Here is a 27,195-nt window from a genome sequence, read left to right as displayed (position 1 = left end):
TGAGGAAGAAGAATATGAGGGTAGAACATTGCAATATTACGTATTTTTGCCTAATGTGGAATAATTGGAAACAAATATGTGAGGAATTATATATGGATTAGAACTAAAGTTCACTTCAGGGGTATATGCGGATTTCTCCATTAAGAAGATTTTTTGCTATTTCCTCATAATTTACAGTTTGTTGAATGTTACTGAATATCACTACCAAACTCCAACTAGAGAACTGAAAAATAAATATTATGGTGGATACAGTGTTAACCACAAAAATATATGATTACCTGGAAGCAACAGGAGTGTCTAATTATATGTATGTCTGCATATTTGTTTGTATGTAGTGTATATGTTTGTGCAATATATATTTTTATTTGATAAATTGCTATGGTATGTAAATTATTTTTCTTACCTGAAATAGACATTTCCATCAATGTCCTTTCTGCATTTATGTGTATAGTTTGTGCTATTTTCGTTTCTTATTAAGTGCGCTATTTTGTAAATATATGTTTTGCTTCCCAATTTAATTACAACTTTAACTGTTTTGTAACTCCTTTGTAACCTTCCTTCAACTATTCCCATAAAGTACTTAATACATAAGACATTTAGGTACTTTAAAGTCCTTTTAAACAAACAAATGAATGTATTTCTTTGCTATTATTTACCATTGTCTTATTTTAGTAGATTAGACAGAGAGTTTAAGGAACTAATGCAGGAATCTAAAAAACTTTAGAATGCTATAGTTTTCTGGACTCAGTTATAGTAATCATTTTTATTTTTCATATTTTCTTCAATTCTTTGTTCTATTTTTTTATGCCAACTTTACATCAAAGCTAGGTGTTCCAGGCTTTACTGAAAGTAAGTGAAAATACAAATTTTCTCCTTTTCTATGACCTTTATTAAGCAGAAAGAGTAATTTCAATTTAAAAAAATATTTTTAGTTTTATATGGACACAATACCTTCACTTTATTTATTTATTTTTATGTGGTGCTGAGGATCAAATTCAGTACCTTCCATGTGCCAGTCAAGTGCTCTACCACTGACCTACAGTCCCAGCCTTCAATTTTAATTTCTAAGATATTTCTCATGCATTTTTTTGTCCTCAAAATCTTTCTTTTTTCTTTTTTTTAAAGAGAGAGTGTGAGAGAGAGAGAGAGAGAGAGAGAATATTTAATATTTTTTTTTTTAGCTCTCGGCGGACACAACATCTTTGTTTGTATGTAGTGCTGAGGATCGAACCTGGGCCGCACGCATGCCAGGGGAGCGCACTACCGCTTGAGCCACATCCCCAGTCCCAAAATATTTCTTAATTGGACCAGAATCCTTATCTTGTATCCCAAAATCTATCATCTTATAGCAACTTTTTAATAGTTATTTTTCTCTTAAAGCAAAAAAATCTATAAATTATTTGTGATGAATTTAATATAAAATTAATACTATTGTCATTTACTTTTTAAATGAGCTTAATGTTTTTATCACTGAAAACTAAGGTTTGTTTGACTTGTTGTGTACATTTGTTGACCTGTTATGCACAAATCAATTCTTCTTTGATAATAAATTAATTCTCTTTCAGTTTCTATTGACCTTCCCTCTCTCCTTCCTTTTCCTTAGTGGTTTTCCTCTTCCTCCTTCTCTTCCTGCTTCTCCTCCTCCTTCTTCTCCTCATTCTCTTCTTCTTCTGCTCCTCTTTTTCTTTCTCTTCTTTCTCTTCTCCCACAAATGAAAAGGGGGAGGGCAGAGGTAACAGAAATACATTCTCAGGAGCTTATGAACATTTTGAAAAATAACATGAGTTAGAAAAGATCTGTGTGAATGAAGAACTGAAACAAACAGAATGTTCTTCCTCATATAAGAGTGAGAACACATTAATACAGGGGCTTATCCATTTCAACACCGGTCAGACTATGGTTTTTAAAAAGTCTACAAATAACGAAATCAATTAGTAGAGATTACAATTATTGCATGCAAAAAGTCATGTTTTATAGCATCAAAACTCTTGATACAAACATGTCATAATGTGAAGGTTCCTATAAGGGAATATGTGTAGCCCCTGTGGTTGTTCTTATGTGCAAATATCACAAGCGTTCAAATAGCAAATGGAGGAGAGGATTCGATTGAAATACTCTCACTTGACTTGTCACTTAGTTAAAATTCACTTAATGCTAGGTTTTTAAAGTGAAACCAACTGGTGATTAGGATATATCAAAGGGAGTACTGATCCTATAAAAAATGCTGAATGAATGAATTAATAGGTGAATTGAATGAAGCATATATCATTTTATTACAAAATTCAGATTTGTCTATTGCCCTACAATTCTGGGTCCTAATTTCCAAATAGGAGATAATATTTGTTTTTTGAAGATACTTTAGGAAATCGTAGTTTATAATTGGTGTGTAATTGGTGGAGTGAATATGGAGGGTAGTAATGATGATGAACCTTCTCCGCCCCGCTCACTTTTGGGACCGGAAAAGGATTGATAAGTGCTTCAAGGAAGTTGGAAGATGGAAGAGCTGATAGCTTCTTGGTGGTTCAGAGCACTCAGATTATCTGACATTTTCAATATCCTTTATTTAATATAAGAAATGTCATACTGTGTCATATCAGTGGTCCACCCATCTTGTGCTGTCTCCAAAGGTGATACCAATGTTTTATAAGAATGTTGCAATTTGCATGCATGAAATCCTCAGAGGTTAGGGATGTAACTTGAACCTGCCTAATTTCCCCTTAGTGAACTGTTATGATTCTGTTATCCATGAATTGATCCAAATTCACCTTGACCATATTCGCCTTCTCATTCTGCCCAGCTACGTGGGTAAAATGAGTTCCATGTGTCTTCTAGTCACTGTATAAACAACTTCTTCATGTTTGTTTTAAACCATTCCCCATAAGTTTTAGGGTATAATACATTCTACGTTTTCCTCAGTAAGCTCATATACGCCCTGGTCATACCTTCTGGGTGCCTTAGGTAGGGGTGGAACAAAACCCCTCCATTTTAGAGGAGAACTGTTGTCCAAAGAAATTAAGGTTTCTAATATAACCCTTCACATTTATGCCCAAATAAAATACACCCATATTTTTAAAGTTCTGAAAAATTCTCCCAGAACAAAAGAAGATTTTTGGTGATAGATTTTGGAAACTTCCACCTCCCTCACTACAGACTGGTTTTCTAACAAAGGCAAAGATTTGGTATGCAAACACTCCTCACCAGAGTACATGCAGACTTTCATAATTCACTCAGATATACCAGTCTAACCCTCAATATGTGATAAAAATTGATTATCCATTTAAAGTTGTTTCATGGTCCATGCATGTGTTTCCACTGGTGTTTTAAGTGGCTTTACACAGAGTGAAATAGCATTACTTAAACAGTAAAGTATAAACATAATATGGCTCGTTTATTAAGGTCCCAATGCTGCAGCTGGAAGGCATTCCAAGCAGTCTGGACGCACAGAAAATGTCAATGTCCTTGACTTCCTAGAAGCTGAGATAATTAAGACACCTCGATGCAGACTATGACACTTCCCTCCTTCCTCTTTCACAATAGAGGAGTCCCTGTGTTTTATTTTCCTTCTAGTCCTATTTCTTTTTAGTCAGTTATGCACTGTTCACTGTTAATAAATGCTGTAGCTAAAGTTGCAGATTGGACTTAAGTCTATTCCAATGTAAAAACCTGCGTCTTTGGTAATGATTGCTACCAAGACAGGGAGTATAAGGTCGAAAAATGGCAAATTTTTCAAACTATTGGGATTTTGCATAAAATCCTGGTGAGATTACCCAAATCTAGTCTACTCTGAGCCTTGGCTCTACCTCAAACAGCAGACATGTGTGTGTCCCAGCCATAGTCCCTAGATAATCAGCATCACTGTGCAAGCCAATCAGAGAGACTTCAACTGAATACATCCATCTGGTTGCCACAACCCCCTTGGGTCACTTAGATATCCAGTTGGCACTGCCAAGAAGTCAATGATAAAAGTTGACACCTCAGTATATTTGCAACTAGGATGAAGTATTTCAAAGACATGCTCCTTACCAACCCCCACAGTTCCCATTGCGATTGCGCTCTGGTTTCCCACAGCATTAACTTGCTCCATAACACATGCCTTTTTGGCTTTCTCCTTTTCCTCCCACCCCCATCAGCGTGATTCTTAGCATTCACCTCCCAAATGAACTCATTGCTTTTGCATTCTTATCTCAGAGTCTGCTTCTGAAAGAATTCAACCTTACATATTTTAAAAAAGATATTCTCTGGCCCAACCTCAGGTCAACCCCATCAGTATCTCAAGGGAGTGAAACCCATGAAATTTATACCTTTAATACATATGGTTATCTTCAGACTTCCAGAACATGGTGGCCATCAGTGAAGATGGAGTGTTAGAACATGGTTTCCACCACATTCTTCTTGCTGAGGATCCCACAAACTCTAGGAAATTGTGGGTGAAGTTTGGATTCAGACAACTTTCCCTTATATCTGTAGACTTCAGGAGCTCATTTTATTTCCCACATTGGTGCCATGGGTTAAATGAAGGATTCTGAGTTGGCTGCAGATCCCAGTAAATTATTACTGGGATATACTTTAAAACTAAACTGCATATTTAGAATTGACTCTGGTTGATTCCAAGAAAAAAAAAAAAGCAATCTTCTACTATGTCTTTCAAAAGAGAAGCCATCACAGTTTAACAAGGAAGCATAATGTGAATTGAATTTAGGGGCAAGAACTTCATTGTGCCTATTCACATTTTTTTTTAGTAATGGGAAGAAAAACAGGCAAAACCAGCTTCAAATCTATCTGTGCCAAACCAGGAATAATGAAGCACTGAGGGTTCAGAATTCACTGGGGCCAGTTCTGAAGGCATAACTTTAACAGTATAATTTTGAGCAGTGTGAATAAAATCACTTTTAAGGCTAAACAATGAATATACATTTTTCTGGAAAAAATATATGGAACTATGTTTATTTAATCTGCAGAAAAGACTACTAACAGGGACAAGAACAAATTGTCATACAACCATATCTTGAAGAACTGGGCTTATTGTAAGCATATGTTTTAAGTAGAGATTCATTCATTTAATCCAACTCATGCCTTTGAGTTTCCAATATGGACTAAGTGCTGTGTTAGGCATGGGCATTACAAAGGCAAGTTGGATATGACTCTGGTTTTTAATAAACTCACTGCCTGAAGTATCACATGTTTTCCCACGTGTATGGAATCTCAGGGGAAAAAAATAAGCCATGAGAGTAGCACAGAAGCTATTAAAGAGGTGGGGGAGGGGAGAGGAGAAATGATCAAAGTGTATTATTTATATATATGAATATGCCACAATAAGACCCATTTTCTGTAAACTAAATTTTAACTAATTAAAAAAACTAAATATAGTATAGTAATAAGTTTAAGAAAACATATAAGGTAGACTGCATGTAATATAAAAATATATGTGTATCATACATATAATAAATTTTTCTAGTATTTAAAAATAAAAAAAAAATAAACCCAGTGGTAGACAAAATGAAATCTAGTGTTTTCGGAACAAGAACATTAAATTCCTGTAATGAGCAGAATGCTGTGTAGTTACAAAGGAGAGAGTGGCTGGTTAACATAATATAGAGAGGAAAAGATACATCCAATTTCTTTTAAGCTATAAAATAGTATGTAAATGTGATTTTTTAAGAACATCTTGCCTTGGGGTGGGAGAGGTGAGGAACCTGGTCAAAGAAGATTTCAGGGAGAAAGTAGCTTTCGACCAGGAGATGGAACACAGTACAGGCAGCAGGCCCAGTATAGACAAAGTTGGGGAGCTTGTATGGGGGCATCTTGCTAACTGTCTATGCAATCATATATGTTTGTTCTAAACATTTTCTGCTCTCCTCAAGGCCTCCAAACCCTTCCTGCCTCTGTTTACCTTTCTTCAATATCACAGATACCCATGTGAACTTACTAATCTTTCTTCCTCACAGCCTGTATCTGTATCCACCTTTCCCCTACCTGACCTCAGAGATGACATGCTCAGAAACTACAAATATAGCATCACTGCTGACCCCTTTCAGCCAGATCCTCTGCTCCTAGACCAGCCCTTTCTTCTATGATCTCAACTACCTCTCCTCTTTTGGGGGGGCAGGAGGGTACCGGAGATTGAACTCAGGGGCACTCGACCACTGAGCCACATCTCCAGCCCTATTTTATATTTTATTTAGAGACACGGTCTCACTGAGTTGCTTCATGCCTTGCCATTGCTGAGACTGGCTTTGAACTCGCAATCCTCCTGCCTCAGCCTCCAAAGCTGCTGGGATATAAAAAAGTGTATGCCACTGCACCCCCCCTGCCTCTCCCTTTTTGAGATTCTTTTTTAAAAATATTGTCTTAGTTCTCAATGGACTTTATTTATATGTGGTGTTGAGAATTGAACCCAGTGTTTCACACATGCTAGGCAAGTGCTGTACCACTGAGCCATAGCCCCAGCCCCCTTTTTGAGATTCTTGAGCATGATCTGCACCACTCATCCTAAGTATTCCTACACTACTGCTGTTTGTTTGTTTGATTGTTTGCCTTTTCTGAAATTGCATATTTACATTTCCCTTACCTTTAAAAACAGATAATGTCCTTCTTTTTTCCCTTCTTTCTATGTACTGCTAGTTCACATCTCTCTTTCCATCTTCCTCAGGCTTCCAGAAAGCTTCATCTATCCCTGCCCCACCCCCCACTTTAATTCTTATTCCCTCTGCTAATTTCTTGTAATCTAATTCTATTTCCTGATAATAAATCTTTCCCTCATAGCACCTGAAAGCAAATGCTTCAAGGGTTTATCCAGGGCCATCTATGGGGTTTGCAGCCTCTGTAGCAATTGGCTCTGCAGGCATCTCTGTACTCCTCCCTGATCTGTTTTTCTCTCTCTTCTCAACTTAAAGGGGCAGAATTTACTCCCTCATTCACTAAATATCCATTGTCTGCCCCATTTCTGCTGGGTATCAGTACAGCACAAACACAAATGAAATCCAGTTTTCCCATAAGGCATTCACCCTTGGGCACCAATGCACCTGTCAATGTGTTGGAATGAAATCATGTGCCAAGGACTCCTGGAAAGATAAATAGGAAGTGCTTACTTGAGTCTGAGGTTGATGAAGCTTTTGGGATGACCTCTAATGCGTTCAAGCCCAAATAGCAATGTAGCTGGTTATAGCAATAAGTCAAGAAGCCAGAAGAGGAAACTGGTTTGTGGATGATGAGTTCAGTTTGGGCTGTGCTTTGTGTGAAGTTGACATCTGGGAAATCGAGCCAGCCTTCCTGGTAAAGAGAGGTAGGTTGTGGTAGTCACCTGCCAGGGGTAGGTGGCTGACACCAGAAGAGTGGGTGAGATCACTAGGAGACAAAGCTATAGAAAAGGAAGTCTAGAGCCAGATGCAGTGGCGCTTGCCTGTAATCCCAGCAGCTCAGGAGGCTGAGACAGGAGAATCAGGCGTTCAAAATCAGCCTCAGCAAAGGCGAGGTTCTAAGCAACTCAGTGAGACCCTGTCTCTATATAAAATACAAAATAGGGCTGGGGATGTGGCTCAGTGGTTGAGTGCACCTGAGTTTAACCCCTGGTAACTCCCTGCCCCCCAAAAAAGAAGATTAGAGAAGTAGGGATAGTGCTGTATAGTGAAGACAGAAGGGAAACCAGCCCTGAAGGAGGGCATCTCTCTTTCTACATCCTGCTCCACACCATTGCAAAGGTGATAGATTTGAATCAAAGATCTGTTCTGGTCACTTTGCTGCTTAGAAACCAATCCTCAGTGGCTCTCATATTGTCTGCAAGATAAAACGGAAAAAACAATCTCCTTAGCACCAGGCACTTCAAGACCTAACCCCTGTACCTCGCCTTGTTTATCAACCCTCTCTGGCAGGAGCCATACTCTAACTCACTGATTCTTGACCTTGAGCTTGAGAAACACACGGACGGCTTGTTAACACACAGATGGCCGGGCCCCACCCCCAAGTTTCTCATTCCCTAGGTCTGAGGTGGAACCTGAAATTTTCCTTTCTAACAAATTTTCAGAGATGCTGATGCTTCCGGGCCAACCATAATTTAAGAACCACTATTCTAACCACAGCAGGCTGCCCTGGCCAAGAGAGTTCTCTGCCCCCGTGTCTTGTTGGTGATACTGCATGCCTGTAATTCCACCCCTGTCATCATTGTCTGTGGCAAAGTTCTAAAAAACTTCCTAGACTGATTCTCCTCAATGGCCTTACATCCTGATTCCTGTCTTCTTCCTGCTACTAGTTATGGGGCCCCTCTAATAAGATAGGCACTAGGCTTACATCTGATATGCCAAGGCAACTAGCCCTGAGCCTCTGCTTCCTGGGCCTCAGTCTTAATATGTTGATGTGCTGTCTGCCCCAGCCAGGACCCTGGGTGGTCTTGAGGCTTGCAGTGAAGGGGAATGGAGGGGGGTTAGCAGCTCTGCCCATGAGTCTCTGGAAGAAGAATGATTCAGGGGCTGACTGTTGACAGTATTGGTACATTTGTCTTTTGTCCTCTTTTAGAACACAGATTGCTTAAATGCCAAAGCAGAACTCTTTTCACATACTGTGCCGCCTATAACTGTCTTGTACATAAGAGGTGCTTATTTCTGAATGAACAAAATGAGGAGCAGCAGTGTGTCCAATTTGTTATTTGCTCCTAAGTTTATTTAAACAGAAGAGGCCATGACAGATGACATCTGTGCCGTACACATTTGTCACATTTATGTTAACATGCAGCTTTTGAAAGTGCATTTCATACTATCTCCATTATCTTCTGTTATCCTCCCATTTTTATCTGATCAATTAGGAGGTAGCTTTTGACCAGCTGGCCATTAGGCAGCGAGACATGTATTTACCTAATTGATAGAGCTGGAAAAACTGGGACAATTCCAAATAGGGCATTTCTAAACAATTATTTTTAAAAGTAAGATATTTACTTCACATAGAACTTTGTTTTCCTAAAATACATTTAAAAATTAAAAAGAAAAAAAAAATTGGATTCAATTTTTTTTTTTTTTTTTTTTTTTTTTTTTTTTTAAGGTTTAACTAGTCTTTTTCAGGTCACAACAAAGTACCATAGCACCATTTTGCCATCTAGCGTTGCAGGTCAGTATTGCGACCAGACTTTTATTAAAGCTTGCGAAGACATGTATGGGAGTTCACTGTATCTTAGAAAACCACACAAGAGATCCAATTTCCAAAAAGTCAGACTTCTTTCCCATTCCTTTCAAAGTCTGCAGTAAACAGCCAAGCTGAGCTGAATTCAGAACATGTTGTAATTTGTGCCCCTTAGAAATTCCTCACATGCATCTGCTGGGAGATTTCCCCCAAGATGGGGGAGGATGGCAGCTGACAGCAGGACTGGAAGAGCATCTAAGTTGCTAGACTGCAGCTGACATGAGACTGAGTCTGGCTTTAGTAGTAGACCTGGGTTGATGAGAACACCCAGTGTGTAGGTTACATGAGCAGTGACTAGAGCAGTTAGCCTTCAAATCCTTATTCGGCCATTTACTAACTGCAAGTCCTCAGCAAGTCATTTAATCTCTCTGCATGTCAATTCCTTCACCTGTAAAATAGGGGTAATAATACTATCCTGTTACCCTCAAACTCCTGGGCTCAAGCACTCCTTCCATCTCAGCCCTCCTCCCAGTAGCTGGGACTACAGGCCTGAACCACCATGCCTGGCTATACAATCCTAATTTGAGCCCTTGTTCTATGACATATTATTTGTTTGTCTTTAAGCAAATTTCTTAACCTCTTTGAGTTTCAGCTCTCTTATTTCTGGGGATACTTCAAAGCACTGCGTTGACACCCAAAGCAGATTGTTTTGAACACTTCCTCTCTTTATATGACAAAATCTTTTCAGTAGTAATCATGAAATGAAACCTACCATTATAATGGTCCCCAAGAAACACCAAGAGCGAACATTTTTTCTTTTGTTGAACTTTCACACCAGTAGAAGAGTATAGGAAACAAATTTTTAAATATTGTAGAACAAAAAGGAAAAATGTTGAGATTAACATTTTTATTTATATTAATCATTTTAAGAAAGGAGGACCTGCATGAGGAAACATTGTCCAAGTGAGTGAACATCACAAGGTTCCAAGGCTGATTTGCATATTCAATGACAAGTCTCTTGTGTTTTCAAATCTACCGTATAAATGCAGGGATGTGTAGTACCGCAGGGACTGGAGATGCAAACTGCATCTGAAGTGAGCTCAAATGATTCTGAACCAACTCGAACCTACTCTAGGATCAAATATGCGTGGCTAAGGATGTGTGTCAGCGAACTCACTGAGGCTAATGGAGAGGGGACTCTTTGCATTATCTTCCATGCAGAAAACACTGGTTATTAAAGGGAAGTGATGAAGATGTGCCAATTTGAAGCTTACAAATGTGTTAAGACTCAACAGTAACTTCTGGAATTGTAGAACTTAATCCAAAAAGATATTTAGGGGACAATGAGAATAGCATTTTATCACTGACATGGTTTCAATAAGCTTGTACATGCTGTTAAGTAAAGAGACCAACTTAGGGTTCATTTTATTATTGTTTTTTCAAATATTTTTTTAGTTGTCAGTGGACCTTTATTTTATTTATATGCCATGTGGAGGATTGAACCCAGGGCCTCATGCATGCTAGGCAAGTGCTCTACCACTGAGCCACAACCCCAGCCCTCATTATTGTTTTTTAATTTGTCTCCAAACAATGCATCCTCTTCTTCCTTGCACCGAGGACAGAAAGACTGCTCCCACTGCCCTGCCATTAGTACCCATTGCTTCCAAGAGTTCAATGAGATGCTGGGCACAGTGGTGCATGCCTATAACACCATCAGCTCTGGAGGCTGAGGCAGGAGGATGGCAAGTTCAAAGTCAGCCTCAGAAACTTAGTGCAGCACTAAGCAACTCAGTGAGCTCCTATCTCTAAATAATAATAATAATAATAATAATAATAATAATAATAATGGACTGGGGATGTGGCTCAGTGGTTAAGCACTTCTGGGTTGAATCCTTCAGTCTCCTAGTACCAAAAAAAGAAGGAATTAAATGAGAAAATTTGCCAGGGCAATATATTCTATAGTAAATATTTAACACACTTCATCTTCTTTCATGAGTTATCTCCTAATTTCTCTCTTAGCCACCCAAAGCCTACTCTCCATCCCCTCATGCATACAAGCACACAAGTAGATGGTTTTCAGTCTTCAGGTGATCAATGAATAACAAACTAACTGACAAATCTGGCATCTTATACTGTTTGAAGACAAATAATCAGCAGCTTATGGCTTCATTTGGAAACATGGGCCTTCTCTGGAGTTCCTCTCAAGACATCTTTCAATACTGAAAGAAAGATAGACATTCTGAGTGACATTGGTCCTTGAGTGTGGTGGTGCCAGAGTAGGGGTTGGCCTATGAGCCTGTCATTTGTTCCCAGCCCTTCTTCTCCTCCATTCTGTATCACAAAACACTCCATTTGTCTGGATTCTGGGAAGGTTAGGCCAACAGAAGACTGGAGGGGGAAAGAAAGAGGGCTACCTATTTTTCAGCCCTGTGACTCCCTCAGGCAGTGTCTCCGTAATACCTGTGTCTCATCCACAGACAAGTTTCAAGAAAAATTAATGAAGCTGAAGCACTAAGGCCTCTCACTTTTGCACAGGCCTCTTCCAATGGCCTGCATGTATAATTTTGAACAGATTTATTGAAATGTAATTTATACCCAAGCACAGTGGTGCATGCCTGTAATCTTGGGACAGGAGGATCACAAGTTCAAAGCCAGCCTCAGCAACTTAGTGGGGCCTAAGCAACTCAGTGAGACTCTGTCTCTAAATAAAATATAAAATAGGGCTGAGGATGTGGCTCAGTGGCTGAGTGTCCCTGAGTTGAATCCGTGGTACCTCCAAAATACATATACATGTAATTTACATACTATAAAATTCACCCATTGTAAGTATACGGTTCAATGGTTTTTAGTAAATTTATTGAGTTGGGCAACCATCACAATAATCCAGTTTTAGAAAATTTACATCACCACTCCCCCTTAAATTCCCTTGTGTCTGTTTTCAGTCAGTCTAGGCTCCCAACCCCAGGCCATGGTAACCACTAATCTACTTTCTGTCTGTATGGATTCCCCTATTCTGGACATTTCATATAAATGGAATCCTAGTATGTGGTCTTTTGTGACTGGTTTCCTTCACTGAGCAGAATATTTTGAGATTCATCCATGTTGGAGCACATATCAATACTCCATTCCTTTTTATTATCAAATAGTGTTTCATTGACTGGGTCTTCCCTATTTTGTTTACACATTCGGCAGTCAACATGCCTATGTCAGATTTTGCATTTGTAATGTCGATGTACATGTCTATGTAATTTTTCTTTCTTTTTCCTAAAAAAACATTCTCCAGATAGTGTAAGCTTCAGGCCCTCTCAGACCTAGAGCTGACTCTGCCTCTGTTTTCAGCCCTGTGGCAAATAGTCTCTAAGAGTCTCCCTGTCCCTGATCCCTGTTTCCTGGTATCTGGCCCCTCTCCTTGAGTATGGACTGGACTTAGTGGCTTCCTTCTAACAAAAAGTATGTGGATAAAGTGTTGTGATATCATTTCCAAGACTTCTTTATAAAAAGACTGTGCCTTCCATCATCCTCCCCCTTTCTTGCATGCTGTGCCTCTCAGAGTCCTTGCTCTAGAGGAAGAAAGTTGCCATATTGTGAGTAGCCCTATGGAGACTTCCACTTGGCACGAAAATGGTCTGTTCAACTAACAGCCAGCAAAGTGAGGCTTGCTGGTCTCCAAGCAAGTGAGCCTGGAAGGATATCCTCCCCTATTTGAATCTTAACATAACTTCAGACTCAGCTGAAACCTTCATGAGAGTCCCTGAGCCAAACCCACTAGCTAAACTACCCCCATATTATTGACCTACAAAAACTGTAAGATAATAAGTATGGTGTTTCCAGCTAAGGTTCGGAATTTTTTTTTTTACACAGCAATAGTCAAACACAGTCCCCACATAGGAACCCCTCTTTCTATGGTCTCAGCACCCATCTTGTAGCCATGTCTCTATCTCCTGTCATATGGTCCTGCTTCTGGCGTCAGGTAACACCCTCTCTTCCCATGTCTCTCCATCCTAAGGATGGTAGCAACAGCCTCCTGTGCCTAATCTTTGTGTTGCCTTACTGGCTCCTCTTTAACTTCTCATTCTTCTCTGACTCATGTAACCAACTTCTGGTATTAAACCCCCTCTGTTTGAAATACCTAATGTGGTTTCTGTGTCTAACATTGCAGGGGAAAACATTTTATCTTCTATGACATGTAGCCTCACTTGAGCCTTCACAAGTCTGTTTAGAGAAAGAAAAAAATTAGTGTGGGACCAAGAGTCCTGTAGGTCCTAAAATCAGTCTTCACAAATAAAATAGGCTAAGACAGAAAGCCACCCGCTGAGCTTGCAGATAGCGCAGCAACAGTTCTGAAAGGTGATGACAGAGTGACTGAGCAGCTCTTCTCACCATCCCTCTCTGCAGAGAGCATTCTGGAGCAGGGAGAGGTGTGTGAGCAAGTTTGTATTCTCAAATGGAAGCAGCCATCTTTGGGATTCCCTTTACAGAGTCTCAGAGGCTATAACAGAAGGAGGGAGGCCAAAGGACTGCAAAAGGGAGGACATGATTAGGATCATAGGGGGCCAAGCCCAACTCCTCTGGGGTTTGGGTGGCTTCATTATACTCTAATGGAGCAGGAAAAGCAATACATTCTTGTCTCCCTGGGGGACAAAGAGGCTGTGCTTCCCTAGACCAAGAAAATAGAAAATAAGCTTTGGTGTTTGATTCCTGTCTTCCCATCACTATCTTAGTTGGGAGAAGAGGCTGTTGGCTGGGATAATTGTTTTCCAAGGAAACTCTATTTTTGGTTCTTGTCTTCAACATTGTTGGGTGGAGGCCCAAGAGTAAACCTACCAATGGAGATTGCCCCTGGCAGCTTGGGCTCCCTAAGGAGCTGAGTGTCCTGCACAAGCAGTGATCATTCTTCACTTACACCTTGTTGCTCACAGTTCTTTCTCCAGTGCTTCTGGCAGCTTCTCCCTTTCCCCAGTGTTATTTCATGGACCAGCACCTTCAGACCCACTCCCAACCTCTGACTGAGGAATTGGCAGCTTCTTCTGACACAAGTGGGCTCCGTAGCTCTCTCTGAGTCGCAGAGGTGATGAATTGCCTTGGAGCCATCGTGCCTCTCTCATCAGTGCAGACATTCAGCTGACAGAGGGACAGACAGAATGTTGGCAATAGGCAAGTCTGATGTCAGAAACCCTATGTGGAGTTTGTTACCGAGTGCACAGTCGGAACAGAGAGAAAGGGCATACAAAGAGGGAAATTTGGAATAAAATGGCTAGGAGGATTATAAGATTGATTTCAGTCTTGCTGAAACTGTCAGCTGTTTGGGGAATCTGGGCCCAGGCCTCAGCTAGAGCTGGGGAGAAGTTAAAGAACAATGGCTAATAAGAAAGGCAGTTCCCCCTCCTTCTACGGACTACTGCTGCTTTCTCTTGCTGGAATAGATTTCACCACGCTATTCAGTATTGACTCTCATCATTTACATCTTCATTAAATATTAATCAGATATCTTGTAATTGTTCATTGCTTTTTAAATCTGGGCTGGCTTCTGGAAGGCAGTGGACTGATTTGTTCTCAGGTTTGGGTCCCCCAATCTCTTTGGGGTGTCTTCATCACAAACAGTTGGGCTCAGAGCTCTGGTCTGAGCAGGGGACCAGCTCAGAATCAAGGGAGTCACTCATTGCCCACCAGTGTGTTTGATGGTTATTACAGGTGTGATAATGGGAAGTAATGTACATTACGCAGCAGCCTCTCAGGGCTCTTCTGGTGAATTACACATCACTTTGTCCTTTAGTCTGTTAGCACTTCCATAAATTACTGCACAGCCTGGGCAGAACTCACATGGAAAACCACCCATAAAAAATGTTTTCTAGTGTCTTTAATTTGGGGACCACAAATCAATTAGGTTAGCAGTCATCATAAACACTTAACGAATTGAAAAACAGGAACCATCTCCATTTTGTGGATATGGAAGAAAATTTGAGGACAAGCAGTAATGGATGTGAAGATTTGGTTTGGTGAGGACCTGTTTCTCCCAGTGGCAAAATATTGTCACATATTTTGTGGGGATCATTAAGGGAAAACTGGGTTTGGGTTCTACTGAAATACTTGAAAATGAGAGTGCTCTTTTGATGTATAAGTTTTAATGCTTTTGGATGCATGTAACTAAACATGCAACTAGAATAGCCATAACACTAAGGCTACTTCTCATTTAATATACTCAGAAATCCAGAGGCTGGTGGTTTCAGGGTTGGATCATAGGTTCCACACTAGCACCAACCACACAAGCTCCCTCCATCTTCTTGCTCTGCCCTCCTCAGGGCATTTGCTAGGTACCTAGATCCTCCCCCATATTGCTGCAAAACGGCTAACATGGTTCCAGACATTGAATATAAACATAACAATGTCTATTTTAGGAAAGAAACTTTCCCAGGAGCCTCCCCTCTTAATTTCTCACTGACCAGATTGGGTCATAGCCTTACCTATCTGCAAGGGAGCTGGAAAATGAGAAGCTGGTATTTTCAGTGTCTGGGGTAGTTCTCTGCTATCAAGAATGGAGGAAATAATTTGTGTCCTTATAACCAACAGTGTCTGCTACTTAGCACGTGTCTAGCACTCTCTTAGGCACCATCACATGCATTGTAACACTTACCTAAATAATCTATAATGAAACCAGAATGATCATTAAATTATCTTTAGGGGTTTTAGAAGCCACTTGTTTATCTATTTATCTTTGTAGCCCTAGAGCTATTCATTTTCACAAATAATACTATCCAATAACAATTTCTTCCCTTATCCATGAGTAATATGTTCCAAGATCCCCCCCCCCCCCCATGGATGCTGGAAACTGCAGAAACTACCAAACTCTATGTATATTATGTTTTCTCCTCTATACACGTACCTATGACAAAGTTTAACTTATAAATTGGCACAGTGAGAGATTAACAACAGTAATTAGTGATAAAATAGGATAATGATAACAATATACTGAAATAAAAGTTCCGTGACTGTACACTCTCTCTCTCTCTCTCTCTCTCTCTCTCTCTCTCTCTCTCTTAATATGGAATTTTCCATTTACTCTTTTGGATCATGGTGACTGAATCCTTGAAAATAAAAATTGTGGATAAGGGGAAAGTACTATAACTCTAATAATCAAATAAGCTGAAACTTATTATTAAAAGGAAAGACTGACAAATGTTCTCAACATAGAATCAAACAATCTGGTTATTGAACTTTCATTTTATTTGTTTCTGCAGACAGTTAACGCAAGAAAAAGACCAAATGGGGTATAGTTAGTATTCAGAGTAAAAACCATAAACTAAAAGGTCTTAATTTTTGTTCTTTTAAGTTGGGTAAGAACCAAAATTGGCCACAGATATAGACTCACCACAAGGAATGTCTCAGAAAACAGAACTTCAATACTGCGGTACGCCAGCATATTAGCTTAAGTTGACCCTATTGGCTGGGCTGATTTCATTCGAGCCCAGTGAGAATACATTATCATTCACCTATGTTTTGCATTGGAGTTTCTGTCAACAAGTAATCAAGTCTCTCCAGATGTTTCATTTGCTATGACAAAGCCACTGTCATGAACAATAATGCACAGATGTTCCCTTTGAAAAGCAGATTAAAAATGTTTCTGTTAATGCATTCAAATTATCAAATGAATTGGGAAGAATATGGATGTGAAATTGGTTTCAGGACCATCTATTTGAAACTGGATTTTTAAAAAATTAATTAACTATAACCTCTTTGAGTAAGATTAATCAAACTTCAACAAATAAAGTAGAAAAATAAACGTTGCAGGTTTTGTTGTCAAGTAAGATTCAAGTGACTAGAGATTATGAAATTTGACTTTTCACAGAAGGATTTTATTTCTGCATGTTTCGTTTCTTTTCCTCTCCTTTATTTCCCTTACTGTACTTTGACATGGATTCTCTTTGCACTTGTGTTACTTTAAATCTTTGTTTCTGAAATGATTTTTCTTTATTTCCTAATTTTATCCAAAGACCTGAAAGCTGTGTTCACATTCTCCCTTTGGTTAGCCTTAGCATTTCAGAACTTTGCCCTTTTCAATTTATGCTCCTGTTTTCATAGCTTTCTTATATCTCTTTTAATTTCATTTCTATAGTTATATAATTGGTTTCATCTGGGTTTTTATCATATTTTTCTGCTGTTCCTTTGTTATCTGTGGATGTGTTATTTTATTCCTTCCTTCTTTTTATTGATAATATCTTTTGTAAGGGGTTTGAGCATAACCTTTTTCTGTTGTTTATCTTTAAATGAGGTGTGTTTTCCTATATTTTTAGGATAAGGATCTTGAATAGTGAGTGAGTAAAGTAGAGCTGTTGTTGTGGACAGATGTTAATGCTCCTCCAAATTAATAAATTGAAATCGTAACCCCAGTGTGATGGTATTAGAAGGTGGGGTCTTTGACAGGTGATTAGATCATGAGGGTGGGACCCTCATGAATGGGGTTAGTGTCCCTAGAAAATAAGCCCCAAAGAGCCTCTCATCCTATTTCTACCATGTAAAGATAGGATAAAAGGAGTCAGTAGTGTGCAACCCAAAAGGGATGTTCCCCAGAACCTAGCCACACTGGTACCCCGATCTCAGACTCCCAGCCTCTGAAACTATGAAAAATAAATTTCTGTGATTTATAGGCCACCAGGACATGTTATATCAGCCCAAATGGACTAAGACAGCTCCTTTCCTAGCTCCCCTGCTTGAGGGCTCCCTCTCTGCTTTGACGGAGAAGTGGGGCTGGCCTCATGGGCATATGGCTTGTGCAGTCACACAGGGTCCTTCCTGCTCTGGGTTTCATGCTCTGCTATTGCGGTCATGAAATTTTTAATAGATTTTTGAACAAGGGGCTCTGGGTTTTTATTTTGCACTGTGCTCTGTAAATTATGTAACTGGTCCCACTGAGGAGTATTAAAAACACTAGCTTTTCCATGTAACTGCCTGCATAAGCCCTGAAGTTGGCCTCCTCTGGATCCCTCCCAGCCAGTATCAATCAGTCAGTATGTGAATATGTTTCCCTCCCCGCTCCCTCCCCCCTCCCCCTCCCCTCCCCTCCCCCTCCCTCCCCCCTCCCCCTCCCCTCCCCCTCCCCCTCCCTCCTGTCTCCCTCCCTCCCTCCCCCCTCTCTCCTCCACCCCCACCCCCTTCTTTTGGCTTGTTCAATTTGGATTCCACTCCCAACACGATTCTTGCCTTCACAGGGTAGGTTTCAGTTATTCTGCATGGGTGTATTATTGGGTATTTTTGTGGTTCCTGTAGGCTTAATTCATCTTAGTGCCCTGTGACCTTCTTGCAGCCTCTTCGTGACTCCTCGGAGTCCTATCTAGATTCACCTGCAAATGGAAATTCTGAAGATGTCTCGCAGGTCAGCTCACTGAGCATCCCACTCAAAGCAAAATACTCTTCTTTCAGTAATCAGTGTTCATTGGCAATTTCTGTGCCCTAGGTCTTTCAAGATAATCATAATATCCCTTTACTTTCCCTTCACTAACCTCACACAGCTATTAAATTCAAAAGGATCCTAATGCAGTTGAAATATTCTGGGGTTCATGGACATACTTGTCAATTAGGTTTGTTGAACATGGTTCTTTTACTATCCTGGTTGGTAGGGGAGGACTTGGAGATCTTAAAAAAATTCACTGCCATCATAATCTTGTTCCGAGGTACATAAGAATTTTTGGATTTGATGCATTGATTATAGAATCATTAAGCATTATTTACATACAACACCAAATTTTTGCTTTTTAATATTATTTTTAATTGACCAATCATAATTGTATATACTTATGGTGTACAATGTGATGTTTTGAAACATGTAAATAACGCGGAATGATGCACCAGATTTTCAGACTGCTTTCTACAAATATACTCAGACACATATCATCCAAAAGACTGAAACATGAAGTAGGAGGAGATGCAGTGTAATTCTAATTGGCAAGCCACATGTGGTCTCATTTATGCCCTCAATAGTAAAATAATTTTTTAATTTGGAACAATTAAAGCAAACGAGAGTTGACCAATCAATCAACAATTAGCAAAAGACACACCGTTTTGGAAAAAAAGAAATCATATTTACTGTAAATAAAATGAGGCAATAACATGAAATTTTCCCTCAGTATATGCAGCATTATTTATTTTGGCAAAATAGGACTGTTTAAGTAGGGCAGATATCAAGGATATTTAGAATCACAGTCCATGATGTTCCAGCAAAGTCCCTTTTCCACCAAAGGCCACGTGTCATTCATTCATCCATTCCCCAGATACACGGGAAATCTCTTATTTGCCACAGATGTTTAAATGAAGTGACAGAGGCCCTGCTGACTGAGAACTAGGTAGGCAGCCTCATAAGTTGGCTGCTCAAATAGGGACCAGAAGAGGGAAGCCAGAATCAGTTTAAGAAGTCAGAAAGGATACAGTACTGTATTCCAGTTCATTTCTACTATTTTTTTTTTTGGTGGTATTAGGACCTCATGCATGCCAGGCAAGCACTCTACCACTGAACTACATCCATAGCCCTATTGCTTCTCTTTTCTAAAGCCAATTTGCCATCCTAGCTGAAGTAAATCACATTCTTTCTGAAGTCTTCACGACTCTTCAGTTACAACTTTCCTCATTGATGCCACTTTATACTGACATTTACCTTTCTTTGAGTTCCAAAGTTCATAACACACTTTCATATTTGTCTACATATTATTTTAGAATTATTCTACAATTGTTTTTGTTTTCATTGTGTATTTGTATGTGATTTTCTGTATCTGGATTCTAAGCTCTTCCATGATAGATGTCATATCCTCTGTTGCTTTCTATCTTCTCTGAAATCCATTATGATACTGGGTGCATAATAGACACTATATTTAATAAATGCCTATTAGAGAGGAGAACAAGTCAGGAGGATCACAAGTTCATGGCCAGCCTCCACAACTTAGCAAGACCCTATGTCAAAATAAAAATAATAAAAAGGGCTGGGGATGTAGCTCAGTGGTAGAGTGTTCCTGGGTTCAACCCCCAGTGAGAGAGAGAGAGAGAGAGAGAGAGAGAGAGAGAGAGAGAACAAATGAGTGAGTAAATGAGTTGTAGAATTCAATTGCTGCAAACTACATCATGAGATTTGTTTTTCTATGATGGTTTGTTACATGAAATGTGATAGGACTGATTACACATCAAAATATGGGAGAAGGGAGCTGCTTCTCGGATTCAAATTATGCAACTATTTTGGCTTTCTTTTGCAAGGTGCTGATTTTAAAATGTGCCTTCATGTGAATTGAACAATTATTTCAAAATATACAGCTTGTAGCACATAGAGTGACATAATGTGGTGGGGAGAACATAAGGAGCACCTAGCCTCAAATGATAAAATGTCACATTGACCCTGGCAATGAGTGAAGGTTGCCAAATCTGTCTCACATCTGGCAAATGGGGACAACTGCACCTACTCAGTACACTAGACTATCCTCAGGATTCAATAATGTCTGCAAAGGGATTAACTCAGAGGCAGCATATAGTAGGCAACCACTAAACATTATCCTTTTTTTTCAGCTCCTTTCATACCATGAAAGAATCAGCAATTTTTCTAAGACTGAGAATGAAATAAAAATATTCCATGTTGAAGGACACTGAACACATGCTTTTTGATGATTCAGAGACTACTTTGAGATTTTGAAATTCCTCAGCATTACATTAATTAAAACATTTCACTCACTATTTCTTACAATCACTATCATAACTAATCATGATTAATTTTCTACTTCTATTTGCCTAACTATCTGCCTGCCTGCCTGCCTACCTACTGATCTGTTTACCTATCAAAATAAATGGATTAGTAGGTATTTCCAGAATAAAAAAAAATACCAGAATGGCTAACTTTTCTATATGTGTATTTTATGTACAATTATAGGCCTTCATTCTTTATAATAGTCTCTCAAATCAGCCCAATATAATAGGTTTACAAATCTCAACAACTGGGAGTCAATTGATACTATAAGCTCTGCATTGATGTTCTAAAATTGGGTCCATGCCATCAAAGTTTCTGAAGTTATGAGACAGATTTGGAGAATAAATCTTTAGCTTTCTGTAATATAGACAAGATCTTTCATCCCAGTCCCCAGTGATCTACAGTTAGAATACTGTTTGGAAAATGTAACAGCTGCAACTTTTCAAAAAGACAAGCCTAATTCTTAAACTCGTCATATATGCAAGGCAGTAATCACAGGGCTGAAAACCATAGAATTTTGTACTGAGCTTGATGTAAAAAGGAACAAAAACAAAAACATCTTTCAACCAAATCAGTGGGACACCTCAGCCTGTGATAGAGAAAGAGGTCAGATTCAATTTATTATTTGTTTGTCATCATTCAGCAATATAGTTTCTCTTATGTTGTCAAGTTCACAGGAATAAGATCACAGGAATGTTTAATAAAGCAATGAGTGTCTCTCTGTTTCAATTATTTTCTTGTAAGACTATGAAGCTAATAAGAATAACTATGTTGACAAGAAAGAATAAAAAGATATTTTTAAAAACTACTACCCTACGTTTCATCCTCACCACCAAAGCCTCACCTAGATGTCAAACTGAGACATATCATTCATAGATGTAAGAAAAAATACTGTTCTCAATTAACCACCCTTCAGATTGACAGCTCAATGACATGATGAAAATAGCAGCATACAACATATATGATGAAATCGTAGGTGGCAGTATCTCCAATGATTAGGTAAAATATACTTTATTACATTAAATATACTTTAAGAAAGTTCTCACTCTTCATCTGTCCCCCAGATATGTGCATGTGGTATGAGTACACTGTATACATGAACAAACACTGAGTAAGTCCAATGATAAGTTATTTAAGGAAGCACAATTATTTCTATATAGTAATTTTGCTTATTAGTGAGAGACTATTTGAAATTTTGAAGACATCTTTATAATCAAGTATACAGTCAACTGTTTGTATTCTTAGATGTTCTTGAGAAAAATATCTATTCACAAGTTGTCAGACTCAATTACATTCATGTGTTGCTTAACAATGAGGGCACATGCAGAGAAATATTGTGTTATCTTAAAATTTTAAGAAAACTTTTAATTTGTTCATTTTACATATACATGACAGTAGAGTGTATTTTGACATATCATACATAAGTGGAGTATAACTTCCCATTCTTATGGTTGAACATGATGTGGAGTTTCACTGATCACATATTCATATATGAACATAGGAAAGTTCTGTCCAGTTCATTCTACTGTCTTTCCTATTCTTATCCCCCACTCCCTTCCCTTCATTCCTCTTGTGTAATCCAGTGAACTTCTATTCTCCCCTATCTCCCCCCCACACCCACTTATTGTGAGTTAGCATCCACATATCAGAGAGAACATTCAGCCTTTGGATTTTTGGAACTGGTTTATTTTACTTAGCATGATATCCTCCAGTTCCATCCATTTACCAGCAAATGCTATAATTTTACTCTTCGTTATGGCTGAGTAATATTCCATTGTGTATATATGCCACATTTTCTTTATCCACTCATCTTCTGAAGGGCACATAGGCTGGTTCCATAGTTTAGCTATTGTGAATTGAGCTGCTATAAACGTTGATGTGGTTGCATCAATGTAGTATGACGATTTTAAGTCCTTGGGGTATAAACCGAGATGTGGGATAACTGGGTCAAATGGTGGTTCCAATCCAAGTTTTCTTAGGAATGTGTATGCTGCTTTCCAGAGTGATTGCATTGATTTGCAGTCCTACTAGCATTATATGAGTGAACCTTTTTCCCCACATCCTCGTTACTTATATTTATTTAATACTTATATTCTTGATAATTGCCATTGTGACTAGAGTGAGATAGAATCTCACTGTGGAATTTGCATTTCTCTAATTGCTAGAGATGTTGAATATTTTGTTAGCCAAATTCATTATTGTGTGAACATGAGAGAGTATACTTATTCAAACTGAGATGACTATGATGTCACTAAGTGATTTACTCTTATGAGACCACTGTCACACATGCAGGCATTGCTGACCAAAATGTAATGTGGCATAAGACTGTATATGCATGCCCTTTAGATAAACCTTATGAATTATGTTGTTTGAATCATCTATATCTTATTAAAGTTCCCCTTCTTGATTAATGTATTTATTAAAGAGGTGTGTTAAATTTTTCTACAAACTGTGAAGTTGTTAGTTTTTGTAAGCAATGCTGTTTTTCACTTTATATATATTGAAGATCTATTGTTAGATGCATACCAGTTTGGAATATATACACACACACACACACACACATATATGTACACATATATTCACATATATACATATAAATAATATTTTTCTTTTTATTACTATATAATTAACTATTTCATCTCAAATAATACTTTCTTGCCTTGAAACATATTTCATTTAACATAAATACTGTTTTATCTGATCTCTTTGTGCTATTCTTTACTTGATATATCATTCTTCTTCATCTCTTTAATTTTAACACTTTGGTGTCACTATGTTTTAAAAACTTTTATGAATTACCTAAATAATTTTTGGGATTAATTCATATATATTATTGTGGCTATTGATTTTTCTTTATTTCTAACATCTAATTTGCCTTGTCTTTGAATCATGCTGTTTCTTGGTTTCTTTCTTTTTTTTCCTCTTTAGTTGGTCTTACTTTTAATGGCTTCCTTTCTTTTTTTTTTTTTTGGTACTGGGGATCAAGCCCAGGGGTGCTTAACCACTGAACAACATCACTAGCCCCTTTTTAATATTTTATTTAGAGACAGGGTCTCACTGAGTTGGTTAGGGTTTCACTGAATTGCTGAGACTGGCTTTGAACTCACAATCCTCCTGTCTAAGCCTCCAGAGCCGCTGGGATTATAGGTGTGTGCTACTGCATCCAGCTAATTGCTTCTTCTTTATTCATCTCTGGTGTCGAAGTTTTCATTGAATTTCAATTTCTATTCCTTCGTGGTCCATTCTTAAATGCTTAACATGTGTACTTAACATGAAAAGTCCCTATCTTTGCCCTTCTCTTGAAGAAGATAAGACCTTAAAACACAAACTTGAAACACAATCTTCCCATCTCCCATGTTTTTGTTGTCTAGTATTTAGTTGCCCCTTATTTTCAACCTCTTGTTATTCACCACATTTATTATTGTTTATAGTGAATGTTTATTTAGATTTTATCTCTATTTTGAGCAAAGACCTAGCTCATTAGTTCTTGCATTCCACTTCTTCCTTCTAAAATTTAGTTTTCTCCTTATTGATGCACATCCTTGGGGTTTTTGTTTGTTTGGCTTTGTTTTTGTTTTTAGCAAAGATCTATGAGTGGTCAATGCTTGTCATTCTTTGTTTTTCTAAAAAAGTCTTTGTTTTGGTTCAATTTTGAACAAGAATTTACCATAGAATAGAATTAAAATTGACAGCTAAAAATAATACTCAACTGTCTTCTGGTATTGTTGTTGTTGCTGCTGCTAAAAATCTCTTCTCAGTTTAATTTTTGTTCTTTGATGTCTTTTCTCTGGTCACTTTACAGTTTGCTTTTTTTTTGTAGTTTCACTCTGTTGTTTCTATGTTAGGATTTATTCTTATTTACCATTTTTTGAACTGATGATTAATGAATGTCTCTCTTCAATTATTTTGAATGTCTCTCTTAATTATTTTCTTCAAGAATTCTATTTATTTATTTATTATTTTTTATTTTGATATCAGGAATTGAACCCAGGGGCACTTAACCACAGCCACATCCCCAGACCTTTTTATTTATTTATTTTTAAATTTTGAGACAGGGTCTTGCTGAGTTGCTTAGGGCCTCACTAAGTTACTGAGGCTGGTTTTGAACTTGTGATCCTCCTGCCTCAGTCTCTGGAGCCCCTGGGATTCTTCTGGAATTCTTATTAGATGTCTGTTGGACCTGCTCATTTTCATGTCCATGTCTCTTAATCTTTTTGCCATTTTTTTCTTAATTGATCTTTGCTGAATTATGAGCAATTTCCTCAGGTTTATTGTCAGCTGTGTCTAACCTAGCTATTGAGTTTTTATTCTAATGACTATTTTTTGGTTTCTTTTTAAAGTTCTCTTCTTTCATAATTTATTTTCCTTTTGTTACAGTTTGATTCATTTTTTAGCATTTTTAAATGTCTCATTTTCAACTCTTACACTTATATAACTTAAAAATCTATGATATATCAAAGTGCATAAATGCATTCTACTCCCATGTATAACTAATTAAAACAAATAAAAAATTTTTAAAAATCAAAACAACATATTCCTACCACCCAAAAATAGTTAAATTCATATGTTAGTTTCCAATGTACTTTTCCAGTATTTCTTAATGCAAACATAAGGATTTTTTTACTGTATATTCTGATTTTCTCTCTTTATCACCTTAAGATAGAATCATAGATTATATAAACGGAATTATGTCTTACATTTTCACAATAAGATCATGATTTCATAGTATTGCATTGTATGGATACACCACAGTAAGTCAACCAATACCCAACTGGTAGATTTGGGTTGTTTCCAGTCTTTTACAGATAATACTGCAGCAAATAACCAATACATGTGTCATTTTATGTGTGCTCAGGTGTGTCTGTAGGACAGTCATCAAGTGGGATTTCTGGGTCAAGGCATATGTGCATTTGTAATTTTGAGTGATATAACACAATAGTTCTCCATAGGGGTTGGCACATTTTGTATTCCCACCAATAGTGCACAAAAGTGCTTCTGATTCTCCAAAGTCTCACTAATAGAATATGCTGTCAAACTTCTTTAATCATTTTTAACATATCTCCTAATAATCTCTTTCAGATTGTTGCATTGTCTTTAATTCTCAGCATCTTCCTACATATCGTCTGTGGACTTCTCCTTCATGGAAGATCATTTCTTCCCATGTTTGTGATTCATGTTAGTAAGCCCTACTAGCAGAGTTTTCTTTTTCTTCCTCCTTCTTCTGATTACCTATTGTTATAAATGAATTCTCCTAAAATATAGTGGCTTAGAGTGACTATTTTATATTGCTTACAATTTTGTGGGTCAGAAATTCGGGAAGGATTTGGCTAGGCAGTTCTTGATTGGATTCTTTCTTGCTGTTGCAATCAGATGCTAGTTGAGCCTGTGGTCATTTGATATTTTGCTAGGTGAGATGTTCATGGTGGCTCACTCACAGGGCTGAGATGACACTCAGCTGACACTGTAGGTGGGAGCATCTACATATCAACTGTCCAATGTGGCCTCTCAGAGTGGTGATACCTCTTTACATGATGTTTAGGGCTCTAGCCTAATACTTCAGTAAACAAGGGGGTAGGTTCAAGATTTTTTAAAGCCTTAGCCTCAGAAATCATGCAGCATCATTTTTGCTATATTCTGTTGATCAAAACTGTCAAAACATGCTTGGATTTAAGTTGAGGGACACAGACCCATATTTGAGAGGAATATTGGTAATTTTGACTAATGCCTTCTAGACCACCACATTTCTGACATTCCATGTATCCTGGATTGTAGAAGGATCCCTACAGGTGTTTTTCCATTTGCCCAGTTAGCTTAGAGGTTTTTCTGGTCTGAAATCACTTTTTATATGTGGGTAAAGAAAATTCACCCTTTATACCCACTTGTAGGACAAACATGGGAACTTTGTTTTCTTACAGGAACTTTGTTTTCTTTAATTATGGGCAAAGAAAGCTTCCTTTGCTAAATCCTGAACCAATCAATAGAATTTTTCTAGTTTACTTTCACTAAGGGGACAGCGCTTCAAGAATCCTGGCTTTATAAAGTGAAATAAATTCAAGCACATTGTCTTTCATAAACACAAGGCCATGTCTTCTGCCCCTATATGGGCATTAAATTGCAACACCTGGCCATGAAAATGTACATCCAAGTCTGATGCTGTACCCTATGACTAGGATGCCCATGAGGACTTGTTTTTGTTGTTGTTGGTGGTGTTGGTACCAGGGATTGAACCCAGGGGCCCTTAACCCCTGAGCCACATCCCCAGTCCTTTTAATTTTTTATTTAGAGACAGGGTCTGACTGAGTTTCCGAGGGCCTCAATAAGTTGCTGAGGCTGGCTTTGAACTTGTGATCCTCCTGCCTCAACCTCCAAAGCCACTG

The sequence above is a fragment of the Marmota monax genome, unplaced genomic scaffold (genome assembly GCF_021218885.2).
Source record: "Marmota monax isolate L192 unplaced genomic scaffold, Marmota_monax_Labrador192_F-V1.1 WCK01_AAM20220418_F8-fsc00158, whole genome shotgun sequence".
NCBI lineage: Eukaryota > Metazoa > Chordata > Mammalia > Rodentia > Sciuridae > Marmota > Marmota monax.
This window is presented reverse-complemented; position numbering follows the sequence as displayed.